This window comes from Cibotium barometz, chromosome 35 (genome assembly GCF_041138505.1).
Source record: "Cibotium barometz isolate CiBa-2024 chromosome 35, ASM4113850v1, whole genome shotgun sequence".
Classification (NCBI taxonomy): Eukaryota; Viridiplantae; Streptophyta; class Polypodiopsida; order Cyatheales; family Cibotiaceae; genus Cibotium; species Cibotium barometz.
The window spans coordinates 17346491-17360284 of NC_141080.1; positions in this window are offsets into that span (position 1 = coordinate 17346491).

Here is a 13794-nt window from a genome sequence, read left to right on the forward strand (position 1 = left end):
ATGCATCATTGGGTAGCTAGAGACTAGCTCTAGCATCCTACAAAAAGGAAAACTCAAAAAACATAAAGGAAGAGCTCAAATCATCAAAAATCAGAGGAGGAGAAGAGGTAAAATTTTCATTTTGTCTGCCTTTTGAGAAGCGTACGCCCATACCCTTCTTAGTGCCACGGTTGTGTCTTCTTTTGCCACACCCGTGTCATCCTCCAGAGCAAATCTTCCAAAATCAATTGCATTAAAATAGGCAAAGGGCAGTTAAAGGGAATAAACTGCATTAACTAGGCTTAAAGGGCATTAAACAAGGGGTATAAACTGGGTACATTTGTACTGTCAGGGAATATCAGTGGGTAGTTGTCAGCACCTATACAATTAAAGATCTCTCCGACTTGATTAGCATACAGCCGTACCTTTAGAAGCATACGCATGTTCCTTCCCTAAAGACACGCCCGTTCCTTCTACCTCGCCATGGCCGTGTCTTCCTTTTCTTCAAGCGCACGCCAATTTCTTTCCCTCAAGAAATGTCCGAGTCCTCATCCTTAGAGTGTACACCCATTCCTTCATTTTTCACAAGTGCACGTCCGTACCCTTCTAGTAGCCACGCCCGTGTCTTACTAGAAGCGTATGCCCATGTCTTCAATCCTGCAACACCCGCTCCATTCCCTTACCTGGAAGCGTATGCCTGTGTCTTCATCTGAGCATATGGTTGTATCTTCTTAAAAGCGTACGGCCATACCTTCCTTTCAAAAAAAATTGGGGCGAAACAACCCTCGATGATATAAATTCTCCTGACTCTCCCTCAATCATAAGATCAGACCCTTCGGCCAACACATCGTGGAGCCAAACGGTGTTGGTCTTTCATAGCACCAATGAAAGTGAGGAGCATCCCACCACAGGATACGTTACTCCTGACTTAGAGACAGGAGGCTCAGTACTCCTGACTTTTCCAACAAGCTCCCTCTTGATATGGACATGAACTTTATCAGAGAGCAAAATGTGGAGGGTAAAAGTAATGATATTAGCATAAGTCTCCCCTTCCTACTTTCTATCATACCTTGACCATACCTTGACCTTGTAGAAGGTATTGTAGGTTTTTGGTAACTATTCCTTCCAACTATGCTTCATCAATGTTTATTGACTAGGAGTGCCCTTTGTTACTTGTCGTAGGGCATGTCAATTGCCAACTTTAATGGCGGTAAAGGGCTCTCATAAGATCGAATGGAGCTTATGGGTTCTCCCTTATAGATGAGCAATGGAGTTGATACTTGTGGCAAGGCAATTCGTACTTGCGTAGTGGGTTGCTCTAGGGAAATCAATGGGGTTGGGGATTGGATAGCCAACAATTGTTTTCTAACATTTTGTGATGTAGAAGCTTCACCATCAATCACCATATCTCATGTGATAGGGTTTCTCTTTGGGATCCAGACTTGTTTGGGTGTTTGGTGGTGAAGGTTCTTTTAACAATAGTTTTCCCTTTGTTGGCATTTGAGCTATTGAAGCCTTTATCCATACTGATTATTAACCACACTAGTTAACATCATTTTTCAAGCATGGTTATGCTTCTTGTAACCACGCTTGAAAAATGAGAAAAGATATTTGGGATGACCGAGCTTACGACTTGTGTAATGTTAGTCGTAGGAATGAGCCTAGATGTACATAGAGCTAGGAAGCCAATTTTGGGCCTCCAATTGTAAATGGGCAACTGGCCATCGTAAAAAGTGAACTCATGTATATAAGTGATTTAAGACATATGAAAAGGGACAATTCCATTTGTCATAATTGAGTCTTGCCTTCTCTCTCTCACTTACTCTCTTGTGTTTATGGTTGTAAGCTTGTGTTTGAGAATGCTTGCTTGATTGTGGTGTATGCATGGAGTGGATGGTGCTAGTCTAATCTTCTCTTCTCTTCTCCCGTCTCTTGTCTCTCTCTCAAGATCCCTCTTGCACATGCATATCTCCCGTCTCTTGTCTCTCTCTCAAGATCCCTCTTGCACATGCACATCTCCCGTCTCTTGTCTCTCTCTCAAGATCCCTCTTGCACATGCACATTGGCATTGAGTGGAGGTAGAGCTTTCCATAGCCCCCTTCTTCCTTGCTCACTACCTAGCTTGTGGATTTCCATTTGAGTGACACAAGTGGAGGTGGAGTGAGCCCCTAGTGGCCTCATATTGGAGACTTAACCCTCATTAGGGTTGGCGAAGTGTAAGTCTCCAAATCTACCCTTGTATGGCATCATTCTCTTCTTATGTCCCTCTCTTGTACAAGGTAGTATGTTTTGGTTAACATCTTTGGCACCGTTATCGGGGATTTGCATTTAGCTTAGGGTCCTCCATACATTTTCACTTACTAGAGCCATCACATTGCCCAGTTGGAGTGCAAATCCACTGGTGGTTGCATATTGGATGTGTTTGTTTGTTTGTTGTTTGATTTTGTTTTACTCTTGCCATGGAGATCAATGGAGCATGAGGAGCGTTGTAGTCTTCATTAGATGCGGGAGACACAAGTAGGTGCTTAAACCTTGCTCTTAAAATTCATGCAATTTTGGCATTGTCAAGTTTTACACAATTAGCTTAATCCTCTAATTAATCTTAGGCAATTAGGTTCCTTAGGCATTCTATGCATCATTGGGTAGCTAGAGACTAGCTCTAGCATCCTACAAAAAGGAAAACTCAAAAAACATAAAGGAAGAGCTCAAATCATCAAAAATCAGAGGAGGAGAGGAGGTAAAATTTTCATTTTGTCTGCCTTTTGAGAAGCGTACGCCCATACCCTTCTTAGTGCCACGGTTGTGTCTTCTTTTGCCACACCCGTGTCATCCTCCAGAGCAAATCTTCCAAAATCAATTGCATTAAAATAGGCAAAGGGCAATTAAAGGGAATAAACTGCATCAACTAGGCTTAAAGGGCATTAAACAAGGGGTATAAACTGGGTACATTTGTACTGTCAGGGAATATCAGTGGGTAGTTGTCAGCACCTATACAATTAAAGATCTCTCCGACTTGATTAGCATACAGCCGTACCTTTAGAAGCATACGCATGTTCCTTCCCTAAAGACACGCCCGTTCCTTCTACCTCGCCATGGCCGTGTCTTCCTTTTCTTCAAGCGCACGCCAATTTCTTTCCCTCAAGAAATGTCCGAGTCCTCATCCTTAGAGTGTACACCCATTCCTTCATTTTTCACAAGTGCACGTCCGTACCCTTCTAGTAGCCACGCCCGTGTCTTACTAGAAGCGTATGCCCGTGTCTTCAATCCTGCAACACCCGCTCCATTCCCTTACCTGGAAGCGTATGCCTGTGTCTTCATCTGAGCATATGGTTGTATCTTCTTAAAAGCGTACGGCCATACCTTCCTTTCAAAAAAAATTGGGGCGAAACAACCCTCGATGATATAAATTCTCCTGACTCTCCCTCAATCATAAGATCAGACCCTTCGGCCAACACATCGTGGAGCCAAACGGTGTTGGTCTTTCATAGCACCAATGAAAGTGAGGAGCATCCCACCACAGGATACGTTACTCCTGACTTAGAGACAGGAGGACTAGAGGCTCAGTACTCCTGACTTTTCCAACAAGCTCCCTCTTGATATGGACATGAACTTTATCAGAGAGCAAAATGTGGAGGGTAAAAGTAATGATATTAGCATAAGTCTCCCCTTCCTACTTTCTATCATACCTTGACCATACCTTGACCTTGTAGAAGGTATTGTAGGTTTTTGGTAACTATTCCTTCCAACTATGCTTCATCAATGTTTATTGACTAGGAGTGCCCTTTGTTACTTGTTGTGGGGCATGTCAATTGCCAACTTTAATGGCGGTAAAGGGCTCTCATAAGATCGGATGGAGCTTATGGGTTCTCCCTTATAGATGAGCAATGGAGTTGATACTTGTGGCAAGGCAATTCGTACTTGCGTAGTGGGTTGCTCTAGGGAAATCAATGGGGTTGGGGATTGGATAGCCAACAATTGTTTTCTAACATTTTGTGATGTAGAAGCTTCACCATCAATCACCATATCTCATGCGATAGGGTTTCTCTTTGGGATCCAGACTTGTTTGGGTGTTTGGTGGTGAAGGTTCTTTTAACAATAGTTTTCCCTTTGTTGGCATTTGAGCTATTGAAGCCTTTATCCATACTGATTATTAACCACACTAGTTAACATCATTTTTCAAGCATGGTTATGCGTCTTGTAACCACACTTGAAAAATGAGAAAAGATATTTGGGATGACCGAGCTTACGACTTGTGTAATGTTAGTCGTAGGAATGAGCCTAGATGTACATAGAGCTAGGAAGCCAATTTTGGGCCCCCAATTGTAAATGGGCAACTGGCCATCGTAAAAAGTGAACTCATGTATATAAGTGATTTAAGACATATGAAAAGGGACAATTCCATTTGTCACAATTGAGTCTTGCCTTCTCTCTCTCACTTACTCTCTTGTGTTTATGGTTGTAAGCTTGTGTTTGAGAATGCTTGCTTGATTGTGGTGTATGCATGGAGTAGATGGTGCTAGTCTAATCTTCTCTTCTCTTCTCCCGTCTCTTGTCTCCCTCTCAAGATCCCTCTTGCACATGCACATCTCCCATCTCTTGTCTCTCTCTCAAGATCCCTCTTGCACATGCACATTGGCATTGAGTGGAGGTAGAGCTTTCCATAGGCCCCTTCTTCCTTGCTCACTACCTAGCTTGTGGATTTCCATTTGAGTGACACAAGTGGAGGTGGAGTGAGCCCCTAGTGGCCTCATATTGGAGACTTAACCCTCATTAGGGTTGGCGAAGTGTAAGTCTCCAAATCTACCCTTGTATGGCATCATTCTCTTCTTCTGTCCCTCTCTTGTACAAGGTAGTATGTTTTGGTTAACATCTTTGGCACCGTTATCGGGGATTTGCATTTAGCTTAGGGTCCTCCATACATTTTCACTTACTAGAGCCATCACATTGCCCAGTTGGAGTGCAAATCCACTGGTGGTTACATATTGGATGTGTTTGTTTGTTTGTTGTTTGATTTTGTTTTACTCTTGCCATGGAGATCAATGGAGCATGAGGAGCGTTGTAGTCTTCATTAGATGCGGGAGACACAAGTAGGTGCTTAAACCTTGCTCTTAAAATTCATGCAATTTTGGCATTGTCAAGTTTTACACAATTAGCTTAATCCTCTAATTAATCTTAGGCAATTAGGTTCCTTAGGCATTCTATGCATCATTGGGTAGCTAGAGACTAGCTCTAGCATCCTACAAAAAGGAAAACTCAAAAAACATAAAGGAAGAGCTCAAATCATCAAAAATCAGAGGAGGAGAAGAGGTAAAATTTTCATTTTGTCTGCCTTTTGAGAAGCGTACGCCCATACCCTTCTTAGTGCCACGGTTGTGTCTTATTTTGCCACACCCGTGTCATCCTCCAGAGCAAATCTTCCAAAATCAATTGCATTAAAATAGGCAAAGGGCAGTTAAAGGGAATAAACTGCATTAACTAGGCTTAAAGGGCATTAAACAAGGGGTATAAACTGGGTACATTTGTACTGTCAGGGAATATCAGTGGGTAGTTGTCAGCACCTATACAATTAAAGATCTCTCTGACTTGATTAGCATACAGCCGTACCTTTAGAAGCATACGCATGTTCCTTCCCTAAAGACACACCCGTTCCTTCTACCTCGCCATGGCCGTGTCTTCCTTTTCTTCAAGCGCACGCCAATTTCTTTCCCTCAAGAAATGTCCGAGTCCTCATCCTTAGAGTGTACACCCATTCCTTCATTTTTCACAAGTGCACGTCCGTACCCTTCTAGTAGCCACGCCCGTGTCTTACTAGAAGCGTATGCCCGTGTCTTCAATCCTGCAACACCCGCTCCATTCCCTTACCTGGAAGCGTATGCCTGTGTCTTCATCTGAGCATATGGTTGTATCTTCTTAAAAGCGTACGGCCATACCTTCCTTTCAAAAAAATTGGGGCGAAACAACCCTCGATGATATAAATTCTCCTGACTCTCCCTCAATCATAAGATCAGACCCTTCGACCAACACATCGTGGAGCCAAACGGTGTTGGTCTTTCATAGCACCAATGAAAGTGAGGAGCATCCCACCACAGGATACGTTACTCCTGACTTAGAGACAGGAGGACTAGAGGCTCAGTACTCCTGACTTTTCCAACAAGCTCCCTCTTGATATGGACATGAACTTTATCAGAGAGTAAAATGTGGAGGGTAAAAGTAATGATATTAGCATAAGTCTCCCCTTCCTACTTTCTATCATACCTTGACCATACCTTGACCTTGTAGAAGGTATTGTAGGTTTTTGGTAACTATTCCTTCCAACTATGCTTCATCAATGTTTATTGACTAGGAGTGCCCTTTGTTACTTGTCGTGGGGCATGTCAATTGCCAACTTTAATGGCGGTAAAGGGCTCTCATAAGATCGGATGGAGCTTATGGGTTCTCCCTTATAGATGAGCAATGGAGTTGATACTTGTGGCAAGGCAATTCGTACTTGCGTAGTGGGTTGCTCTAGGGAAATCAATGGGGTTGGGGATTGAATAGCCAACAATTGTTTTCTAACATTTTGTGATGTAGAAGCTTCACCATCAATCAACATATCTCATGTGATAGGGTTTCTCTTTGGGATCCAGACTTGTTTGGGTGTTTGGTGGTGAAGGTTCTTTTGACAATAGTTTTCCCTTTGTTGGCATTTGAGCTATTGAAGCCTTCTCCCGTCTCTTGTCTCTCTCTCAAGATCCCTCTTGCACATGCACATCTCCCGTCTCTTGTCTCTCTCTCAAGATCCCTCTTGTACATGCACATTGGCATTGAGTGGAGGTAGAGCTTTTCATAGCCCCCTTCTTCCTTGCTCACTACCTAGCTTGTGGATTTCCATTTGAGTGACACAAGTGGAGGTGGAGTGAGCCCCTAGTGGCCTCATATTGGAGACTTAACCCTCATTAGGGTTGGCGAAGTGTAAGTCTCCAAATCTACCCTTGTATGGCATCATTCTCTTCTTCTGTCCCTCTCTTGTACAAGGTAGTATGTTTTGGTTAACATCTTTGGCACCATTATCGGGGATTTGCATTTAGCTTAGGGTCCTCCATACATTTTCACTTACTAGAGCCATCACATTGCCCAGTTGGAGTGCAAATCCACTGGTGGTTACATATTGGATGTGTTTGTTTGTTTGTTGTTTGATTTTGTTTTACTCTTGCCATGGAGATCAATGGAGCATGAGGAGCGTTGTAGTCTTCATTAGATGCGGGAGACACAAGTAGGTGCTTAAACCTTGCTCTTAAAATTCATGCAATTTTGGCATTGTCAAGTTTTACACAATTAGCTTAATCCTCTAATTAATCTTAGGAAATTAGGTTCCTTAGGCATTCTATGCATCATTGGGTAGCTAGAGACTAGCTCTAGCATCCTTCAAAAAGGAAAACTCAAAAAACATAAAGGAAGAGCTCAAATCATCAAAAATCAGAGGAGGAGAAGAGGTAAATTTTTCATTTTGTTTGCCTTTTGAGAAGCGTACGCCCATACCCTTCTTAGTGCCACAGTTGTGTCTTCTTTTGCCACACCCGTGTCATCCTCCAGAGCAAATCTTCCAAAATCAATTGCATTAAAATAGGCAAAGGGCAGTTAAAGGGAATAAACTGCATTAACTAGGCTTAAAGGGCATTAAACAAGGGGTATAAACTGGGTACATTTGTACTGTCAGGGAATATCAGTGGGTAGTTGTCAGCACCTATAAAATTAAAGATTTCTCTGACTTGATTAGCATACAGCCGTACCTTTAGAAGCATACGCATGTTCCTTCCCTAAAGACACACCCGTTCCTTCTACCTCGCCATGGCCGTGTCTTCCTTTTCTTCAAGCGCACGCCAATTTCTTTCCCTCAAGAAATGTCCGAGTCCTCATCCTTAGAGTGTACACCCATTCCTTCATTTTTCACAAGTGCACGTCCGTACCCTTCTAGTAGCCACGCCCGTGTCTTACTAGAAGCGTATGCCTGTGTCTTCAATCCTGCAACACCCGCTCCATTCCCTTACCTGGAAGCGTATGCCTGTGTCTTCATCTGAGCATATGGTTGTATCTTCTTAAAAGCGTACGGCCATACCTTCCTTTCAAAAAAATTGGGGCGAAACGACCCTCGATGATATAAATTCTCCTGACTCTCCCTCAATCATAAGATCAGACCCTTCGGCCAACACATCGTGGAGCCAAACGGTGTTGGTCTTTCATAGCACCAATGAAAGTGAGGAGCATCCCACCACAGGATACGTTACTCCTGACTTAGAGACAGGAGGACTAGAGGCTCAGTGTATGGACAAACTACCTGCCTTGGAGCAAGACCCAACATCCCCTACCCATTCACAAAGAAGCCTTGCTTCGAGACTCCGGGAGCTTTATCCTGGGAAACGCACAATCAGACAATCCACCTCCCAGGTTGAGAAGCATGGAACACCAACCCGAAAGAGAGCCCCTGCCACCTCTATACCATAGAACGGAGATGGGGCAAAGTGAAAGTAACCCAACCCAGACACATCCACTAGTCTAGGGGGCATGCCCACTAGATTGGTGAAAGTATCGTGGGAAATGCATAGTCAGACAATCCACCTCCCAGGGATAGAAGCATGGAACACCAACCCAAAAGAGAGCCCACGCCACCTCTAGACCATAGAATGGAGATGGGACAAAGTGAAAGTAACCCAACCCAGACACATCCACCAGTATGGGGGGCCATGCCCACCACAGGAATGGCCGATTCATACCAAGTCCAGAGGCCAGTGCTAAACCTAGGACAAGAACCAGCTCTTTAGGGATTTGAGACATCCTATGAGAGAGATAGGGCCTACCCGTCCCCATCATATTAACTTGGGGCACCAATTTACCAGTAGTACATGCCTCGTGGGGCATACCTATGACAGACACCATACGAGGCCATAAAAAGCACATCCTGGTCCTCCCTTGAGACAAGAACCCCAATGGTCTATTATCCACTAGGCCCCCAGCTCCCCCACCTATCTTACCCCAACCAGCACCCACTCCAGCCATGGCAGGGGGCTAACTCCTGAAGTGTTGAGGATAGCCATGGAAATAGGGAGGGGTAGCTGCCTCACATCCCCAACACCAGCTTAGCCTGCACAAGGGCCCAGATAGGAGCGAAACAAACTTGCTAACATCTCTAAGTTGATCACCAAGTTCAATGGAACTGGAGACCCCATACCACACTTACAGATGTTTAATCAGATTTGCGAAGCATTCGGCCACGTGGATGATCAAGTCAAGGTGAGTTCCTTTTCCCCCTCACCCTAGATGGCAAAGCTAGCCAATGGCCTAGATCCCTGAAGACAGTGGATAAAGCCACCTTTGAAGCCTTAAAACATGCCTTCAAAGTTGGATGAACCCGATGGAGTCCCGTTGAGCAATTACACAATGATCTTGATAATAATGCTTTCAAGCACATTACTTCTCAAAGATGTTTCCTCAATAATATGGAATCTATGTAGGATAATTACATTGTTATTTGTGCTAACAATGACTCCTATCCAGTCAAAGGTATCGGTGAGATTTGCCTTAGTGGTGAGAATCATTTTATCTTCAAAATTTACTTTTCATTCTAGGTATAAAGTAGGTACAACTTTTGGTTGGTTGCCATTGGTGTTAACTGAACACGCAAGCCTGTGTGTATGTGTTGAAGGCATGAGATAGGTTGAGTGGCTTGCTTGGTGTTGCTTGGGCCTCCATTCTTGTCGAAATTTAGGTGAAGTTCTTAGAATTGAAGTTGGTGGTGGTGAGGCTTTCTTTAGTTTGTTTGATCTTATCAACTATATGATTGGATTTCTATCATATTATCCTTGTGCTTGAAGCACGTGCATAGGCACCCATCTTTGCTGAACATTATGAATTGGTGGCTAATGCTTTTGGTGCTGAGGTTTCTTTCTTTGTGTAGGCTTAGGTGACTTTTTGCTGCCCTTAGGAATCCAAACTTTGGTATTACCTTGGTAGTACCTTTGTGCTTGCATTAACCTTTTTGGTACCTACACTTGTTGAGTGGCTGGAGTTCTTTGAGGAACTCACATATGCTTTTGTGGGGATGATGTTGAAGAGTACTTTTATTCTCCTTTGGCCTTTGAGTTTTGCAATGAGGAAGAGGATTTGACACTCGAGGCCACCCAAATTGGATTGGCACCTTCGTAGTAGCCTTGAGCTACAAGTAGCTGCTTTTCCAGCCACATTACATCGAGGAAGAGGCTTTGACACTCGAGGCCACCCAAATTGGATTGGCACCTTCGTAGTAGCCTTGAGCTACAATGTAGCTGCTTTTCCAGCCACATTACATTTTGATACCATTAAGATACCTTGATTTTGGTTGTCGGGGTGGATTTTTCTTTTTGGTTGAAGCAGAAGGTTTGGGGCCCTCCTTGATGTTGGTTGGCACTGAGGTTGCAGGTTTGAGACTTATGGGCATTTTTGACGATGAGGCTTGAGTCTCTTATGGAGTGGTGGCTGTTGATATGAAGGCTTTTGAGCATGTAGCTTTCTCCCTTGGTGAAGTTGGTCGATGAAGGAGTTGTCGAGGTTGAGGCTTTTCCTTTGAGGTCATGTTTAGAGATAGATGGTTGCACTTGGGAGACTTCTTCAGGAATAGATATTGATTGTTGCGAGGTGTTGGCATTGGACTTTATTTGGTGGTGAGGATGGAGTTAAAGGGGTAGATGCTTTATCGGAGTTGGGTCATTGATGCAGATACTAGGTCTTTGTGTAGAGGGGCTTTCGAAGGAAGAGGCTTGTAGCCTTTTGCATTCACCATCATAGAAATCCATTAGGGTTGGATCCTCTTCCTTGTAGTATGGTATTGTCAACTTTGTGTCGTTGAGATGACTATCATGATGACACTATCGCTAGCAAAGCAAAGTGGTGCTTGGGCAACAATAGTCCATTATTGCCCCAAGATCAAATCTGCTTCCAGCACATACTCAACCACAAAAAACTTACACGTAAGGGGGTTAGATTCTATATACATTGTTTGTTTGTTCAAAGTACCCCAAACATGGCATCTTGATGTCTTGTGTGAATGGAATTTTTTCAAGATGAGCCGTGAGTGCTGGTTAACCTAACAAATCCCATAACTCGAGGGTCATGAGATTGTGTTCTTGTTTTGCGGATAAAGATGTGCCTGGAATGTGGTGATTTTATTGTAAAGCTCTAATCCAACCATAACTCTTGGGATATTCTGAGTAAGATATGTTGGAAGGTCCAGCTCCTCCAAGGTCTCTTCCTCCTGTAATACCAATTTTATAATGCCTGCAAGAGTGTTCAAGGTGCCTATTTGCATGGATTCATTAATTGAATACCATGAGTCACGTACCCAAGTTCCACCCAAAACAACATGAGGGGATCTGGGGTAACATGGAATCTAAATTCCACATTTCCATCAATTGTTTGAGTAGCATAGCTAAAGAAACTTGGAACTTTAATGTTTTGTCCATTGGCACCTCTTGCAAGATCATTATCTTTAGGGATGATTTTAGGTTTTTCTAATGACACCCAAGTGTCTATTGTCATGACAATAGACTCCCAAGTGTCTATTGTCATGATGTTATGACTAGCTCGAGGGCTAATCAATGTGCATTTGCACTTAGCATCATTGCCCATAGGGAAATCTAACCATACCATGATAGAATCTTCAAGCGGAACCATGGAAGTTTCAGTTTTTTGTTTCAGCTTCAGTTCCCATTTTTGGCTTCATATTCCCATTCACTTTCATCCTCTTCTTGTCTCTCAGCTTTTTCAAGAGTGCCCAATGTGTACAATGGCACACTTGGTCCTTTGACAACTTTAACTGAGGTCTATTGGGAAACTTGCGAATCCTTTACAGTCCTATTCTATGTAACTCCTGATATCTTGGTATAACTCATGGTTAGCCTTTAAAGGTGCAAGGGCTGAAGCTATGCTAGCCTCACCACCATAAGAGAAGAGCACTCCTCCAAATGAGGGTTGGAGAGACTGCTTTAATTTCGTAAGGGATTCTACAAATTCCTCACGTGCTTTTTCAATTGTATCATTCTTTTGCAATCTCTCTCTGATGACTCTTCTTGGCTTGATGAGTGCCTCTTGTGAAAGGGGAAGCGATACTCCTCTAGTTTTATATTTTGGTTTCCTTGTTAGGTGAGATTTAATCACAACTGGGGATCCTTTATGACACTCAACAATGCTAAGCATGCTCTCCTAAGCTTGCTTTTTGTGTTCCACATATGTCATGTGGTTATGATTTTGAATATGGAGTGGTTGGGCACGTTCTAGTTTCTTGATTGGATTGGGAGATGCACTGAGTGACGAGTTAGAACTTGTTTTTATCCTCACTAAACTGGGGATCCTTTATGACATTATGAGATTTAATCACAACCGGGGATCCTTTATGACACTCAACAATGCTAAGCATGCTCTCTCCTAAGCTTGCGTTTTGTGTTCCGCATATGTCATGTGATTATGATTTTGAATATGGAGTGGTTGGGCAGGTTCTAGTTTCTTGATTGGATTGGGAGGTGCACTAAGTGACGAGTTAGAACTTGTTTTGTCCTCACTAAACTGGGGGTCCTTTATGACATGATGAGATTTAATCACAACCGGGGATCCTTTACGACACTCAACAATGCTAAGCATGCTCTCCTAAGCTTGCTTTTTGTGTTCCGCATATGTCATGTGATTATGATTTTGAATATGGAGTGGTTGGCCAGGTTCTAGTTTCTTGATTATATTATATTAAGCAGAACCAGTCCAAAATGATGTCTCTCTAGAACGTCTACAGAAACCTTGCGGTGCCCAAAACACGCGCCAAAATCGCGCCTCGAGGACCCCGAAAATTTTGTATACTTGGTATACAACACACTACATTATATATCTTTTTATCCTAAGGGGTATCTCAATCGGAGACAAAAAAACAAGGTTGTGTGAGTGAGGAGGAAGGCAGACTACTAGATCAGGTGTCAAGGAAGCTAGCTCTGATACCAATTGTTGGAATTAGAGTTAGGGTTGCAACAATGATGCACGCACACAAGATAGAGAAGCTTGAGAGCACACAAACTCACTAGATTAGAATAAACAAATGTGTGCTAGATACAAAAGATAAGTACACACCCCAAAATGAGTAGATAAGAGGGTGTACATACACACAGGGGAAAAAACCTCCTAGTGACGAAAAAAGTGCCCCGACGGTCCTAAGTGTGTTCACAGACATCACTACCATATAATGCTACAGATCAATGGAGTGCAACAAGAGAATACTATTCAATTGAGTGTAAACAAAACAAAACCATTAGAGATTTGATGTGAGCCATGGGAGAAACTAAACAATGCTCAATTGAAGAGATGTTTCATGATGGGCATAAAGAATAACACCTTACACAACTTAATCATTGTATCTATCTAGAAACATTTGATCAATGTTGTAAAGAAGCAATACATTTAGATAACAACATGATGGAGGATGATCATGATGTGAGATGTTCCTCATCTAAACCAAGTGAAGCAAAGGCTAAAGAAAAATTGATCTTGAAATTGTCATTCCTTGAATTCTACACAACCTTGCTTCAAAGCCTTGAACCAAACTGTCAAAGAGAGGATGAGCTCCCTCAAAACCAAACATCCTTAATGCCTCTCAAAGTGATAAGCAAAATGCCTTGTGTTCATTGCCATCACTATGTCCATCCCAATCCCCAATGTGTGTATCCTAGGCCTATCTTTCTGTACTTCATACATTGCAAAGTCTTTGGTCACGACACACCCCAATGTCCCTATTCACCTACAATTACCTCAAAACCTCAATCTCCCACG